This window comes from Plasmodium inui (genome assembly GCF_000524495.1).
Source record: "Plasmodium inui San Antonio 1 unplaced genomic scaffold supercont1.14, whole genome shotgun sequence".
Classification (NCBI taxonomy): Eukaryota; Apicomplexa; class Aconoidasida; order Haemosporida; family Plasmodiidae; genus Plasmodium; species Plasmodium inui.
The window spans coordinates 607,234-612,412 of NW_008481848.1; positions in this window are offsets into that span (position 1 = coordinate 607,234).

Here is a 5,179-nt window from a genome sequence, read left to right on the forward strand (position 1 = left end):
GGCTCGAACCAACTGCTCAGTCCTCTCGGGTCCCGTCCATGGTTGCCGTTCACCATGTGCCAATAACAATACCTCTTCTGTTCGGCCTCATCTTTGTTCTGGCAGTTCGCGTTGTTATACCTTATTCCTCCCTTCCATATTTTCTTTCCCCACTTGTACACGTCTATTCCTGTCATCTCCCGCTATGTAATCTTCCTAGAACAAGCTTTTTCGCTCTTTACAGTTTCGACATTCTCGTCCATTATTTCTCCACTCATAACTCCCGAGTCCTCCAGTCTTGAACCCTCATTTGACCCTCCTTATTCTCCTCGGCTTTCACCCTCCCCTCCCCTAGACTCTTACGGCTTACCCCCCTCTCCTCTGTCGCCCTTGTGTCCCAACTCCCTCTGTAGTGGACGGTTGGTCCCTTGGGGGGCATCCCTTCCTCGCTGGTTCTCATTGATGCCTCTTCCGTCTTAAGCGAATTTGGTCCCTCACTCTTCCTGCCTCCTTTCTCATGGCACGCTTTGGGTGACCGACTTCTTGGGTTCCCCGCCCTTTCGCCATCTCCCCTGTTCCCGGAAGGACACATTCTAATGACGCCACGGGCTCTGGGATCTGTTTGTCCACTTTACCCTCCCTCTTCTCACCCGGTTCTCCCCCGAGCTTGTTCTCTTACTGGTGTTCATCGTTGATGCAGTCCCCCTCCTCTGATTTCTCCGTCCATGCCCCCCTGGCAGGAGGCCCCCTCCACAATCTTCCCCTTTTGGTTGTGGATCCTCCCGAGGGTCGAGCGGCCCCGGCTATTCCGCCCTCCTCGTCGTCCTGCTCTCGGCGCTTTTATATGGTCCCTTGGTCATTGGTCCCGATGGTTGATCCAGTGTGGTCCGTTGCATACGAGTTGTTCTAATGAAACACTCTCATGCGTTCTTATTCCTATCGACACGCAATTCTAAAGATGACTTCCTTCTGTCCTGACCCTTGCACCCTTTGACTCCTCCACTGACACGCACTCGTTCACTTATACTCGGTTGGTGGTTCTTCCGAAGTTTCTCCTGGGTTCCTGCCCCTTACTCTCATTCGTCACTCTCAACCTATACCTCGCCCCCACAAATAGCTTAGCTCCCTGATATTCTAAACATATGGCTCCACTATAATGGGACGCTTCTCCTCATTTCCTTCCATGGAGAGGCCTTTTATCCTTTACCTTCGATCCTCATAAATCTCTCCATCTTCCCTGTCCACTTTCCGTTTTCGCACTTGTCTGCTTTCTCCGGCGCCTAGTTAGGGATCTTGTTACTCTTCCTTGTATCTCGGGGGTCCTAGAGGTTGCCTTCCTCATCCTTCCTCTGTTCTCCTGTCAAGTCCTTCCCCGGAGACTCTCGCCTTTGGCCCTATGATCCCTCGTCCAGATTTTCGGAATGACTTTTCCCCCCAAGTCATTGGCCCCTCCCTTCCAATGATAGTTGCTGACCCCCTCTCGAAACTACCTCATGTTTGCTTCCTTAATGTCTCCTTAACCACGCTCATATCCCTCTATTTTTTGTTTTCTTCTGTCTTCTACTGTCTTCTTCCTTCGAGCTTCTGAGTTGCCCTCGATCAGGAATCTACGTATCTTCCTCATTCCTTCGTCTTTCTTGGCTTTTTCCTTCATTGAGGGTGATGGGCGACTTCAGGGTCCTCTATTCTTAGACGATTCCCTGTGATCCTCACGCTTGCTGGCAGAGGTTTTGTCATTTCAATTTCCCGTGCTTCACTATTGCCTTCTCATTTACCTCGGATCCAATGCCCCGTTGTGGTCTGCTCTTCAACGTTATTGGCCAGTTTCTCAGTTGTTACCTCTCCTTCACTTAATCCCTACCCGCGCTGGAGATTTGCCTACTCAACCTGGACCCCACTACTTATTCTTCTTGAACGTAGCCTGGAACTTCCTTCTTGCTGGGAGTGAAAACTCTGGTTCTTTCAAATGTGGCCTAGGAACGGTTGTCGGTAGCGGTGTTTTGACTTCAGGTGGTTGATCCCTCCGGGGGCCTTGGGTTGGTCCGTGATTTCCTTGTTTCTCCCCCGAGGTCTTATCCCTCTAGTTTGAGCTCCTGCATTTTCAGGGGACATGTTCTATCTGTTGGGGTCGATTCGTCCACTTCGTATACGACTGATTACTCCGGCTTTCACTTATTCTTCCTCTACGGAGTCCCTGGTTTCGCTGACCTGCCGGTTTTAAGGATTTGTTGATCCTTTTGACCCGGGATCCTTACTTTGGTCTTAGTTGTTAGTCGGATCTACAGAGTCTGGGGGGGGTCTTGCGGGGTCCTTGCATTAGGGGGTCCGGACTCGCCATAGTTCTTATACCTACGCTTCTTATTTTCCTAGTAGAATAACCTGCTCCTTGATCCTTCCGACTAACTCGTTTTTTAGCTGATTTATTGCTTTCTTCTGCTATCCGGTTCCTGTTTAGTCCACTCATTGGCTGGGCCCGCCTAGCATTCTACTACATAGAGGTGGCTTTTAAGATGGATTTTTATCCGCCAGCTGTTGCGTTCCCTTGGAATCTCCTGAATAGATGGTCCCTTTCCCCGGCTTCCCCTCTTAGGCTTCTCCTTAGATACCCTTTTTATTTCTAAGCCCCTCACGATGGCTTCCTGTAATTAAAGGGGGTTGGGTCCTGCTAGGATGCACGTACTTGGTTTCCCCCTTACTTTCTGGGATATGTCCTGTCCTCCCTCCTTGACCGAGCTCATGATCTTGAGTCCTATTCACGCTTCTCACTGATTGAACGACTTCCTGTTTCTGACTATTTCCTGGTTTCTGCTTCTCTATCTGTTTGAATTACTCGGGAACACTCTGCCGGATTTGAGTTCTCCCCTCCTACTTCACTTCCAGACTTTGGTCCTAAGGGGACTTCCGGAGTTATATCTTTGTGTTCTTCTAAGTAGTGAAACTCTATCGTCTAGAGGGTTGGAATTCTCTTGAAGTTTAACATCGGCTTTTGTCTTTGGAGGCTCCATATGGCATTTGAGCCTCTGGTGTTTGCGCCTCCTGTCAGTTTTCATCTGTTACTTCCCTTATGGATTTTTTCCTTCCTATCTCTTCTTACGGAATTGAGAGAAGAGGGGACACTCTCCCTCTCCGTAATTAGATACTCAGCTGTACGGCTTCTCCTTTATCATTACTTTGGGGGTCTTACTGCTGTTGCCAATACTTGGGGTAATAAAGCTTGGGATTCTTCATTACGGTTTCTGTCCTGTCCTGACTCCTCCTGCTCATACCTTCTTTTAGACTTGGGAAACCCATTCTCTTTATCTTATTATGTTCTTTCGTCCTACAATTATATCTAGCTCCTGTTGGGCACTGCTCTTCGAATTACATGGTGGACCAATTCAATTCGTTCCTTCCCCCTCGCTATACTCCTCTAACCTCGGCTCTTTCGGTTTTTATCCCTTTTTTCTTATCGGAACTTCTCGCCCAGTTCCTTATTCTTGTTATTAGATCTCCTTGACATAGTTGTTGAGCCGTCCTTGGGATTTTTCCCTTCTTGTTCCTTGGTCTGCTTATTTGTTATTTTTCTCTAAGTCAGTTCCTACCCTTGGAGTCGCTCACTCTCTTGGGCTTCTCCTTGGTTTGTTCCCTAAAACGACGACGCTTAGTATTTCTATAGTTCTTCCTTAGTATTTTTCCACCCTCGTTTTTTTTTTGCCTACTAGGATAGTTATAGCTATTTGGCTTGATTGGCTGCTATATCTACTCTCTGATATTCCTCCGTTTATCCTGAGTTGTCTCCTGTTTCCCGTTCCTGTACTTGTGGTTTCTCACCCGTTATGGTTGTCTTCCTCCTTCGTTGATAGCCTTGGGAAGAGAGTCTCCTGAAGATGATTCTCGCTCTTGGAATATTCATTACGTCATGCCTCCTGTGTCGGTCGGGTGTCGATTTCGGCGAGCTAAACTTCCCCTCTACAATCCCTATGGCATAGAATAAGTCTCTTCCCGATTCGTCCTCTTACTCCCAACCTGACCTCTCCTCTAAGACTCTTTATTCTTACCCTATAAGAGTAGTCTCGCCCTTTCAGTACACTCGGATGATTTCCTTTCACTTAAATAACTCGTCTCATGATTACTCTGCCATGGGGAGTAGCTGGTTCTGTTCATAGATTCCTTCTCCTTTAAATTCCGGGGACCCTTGACTTTTGAGATGGGGATTATATATTTATTGCTCGACTTGTCTTTTAAGTGGGTTCCTCTATTTAGTAGGTTTGCTGTCGCGCTCTGGGGGTTAAAATCCTTATTACTTGAATGCTTTCACGCTGGTGTTCCTCAGATTATACTCATACTCCCTTCGCTTCTCACCTCAGTTTATTGCCCCTGTTGGCTGCTCTTCATGTTTTGCTGATTCATATAGTAGTGACATTGACCTCCTGGAGCCGGTGGTCCTTCATCTTCGAACTGCGGCTTGTTTAGATCACTGGGGGAATTTTCGTTTGGTTTTGTCTGTGGTGGGGTCCAGACTCCCCTTTCTTTTTGGTGTCCTATCTAGTTACTTCTATCCACTCGGCCTTCTGAAGAAGCTTTCCCTTTATGATTTTCTTGTTTCCTCCTGAGTTTTTCTATCCTGTTGCGTATACTCTACGGTGACTTGTGTTGGATTAACTTGTTCGATTCATTCATCTAGTTCTTACTGGTTTGAATCCTTTTGCACCCTATTTAAATTCCTAAGATACAGGGTAGGGACTGGGCCTATACGTTTCTTGGGTTATGATCTGTCTCTAGACCCTCTTTGCAGTTGATCTCCATTAACTTCTAGGGGGGGCCAGATTTGGGGTGACGGCTTAATGCCTCTTCCTTGCGGTTGCTTGTGCTTTCTGTTATATCTTGGGTGTCGATGAGTGAATTTTTGGGGCTGCCGTAGACTGAATGAAAACTCTCGTCTTGACTATAGTGGTTCCTTAGCGAGGTCTGATGATTTCCTGAATCCTTCGCTGCTATTGTTCTTCCTGAGGGGGCGCCTTCCCTACCACATCTGGGTGGTTAAGGTTGTATTTTCCTTTTGGGCTGACTTGTCTTGCTTCTGTTTCAGGCGTTACGGGTTAGGGGCAGAGATACTACTGTTGATCCTTTTCGGTGGAGTTGAACTTCTTCCTAGGAATCCTTCTTTTTTCGGTTTTATCTTCTTTTGATTTTTCGGGCTTCGCCTGTTGGAATTTGTAGT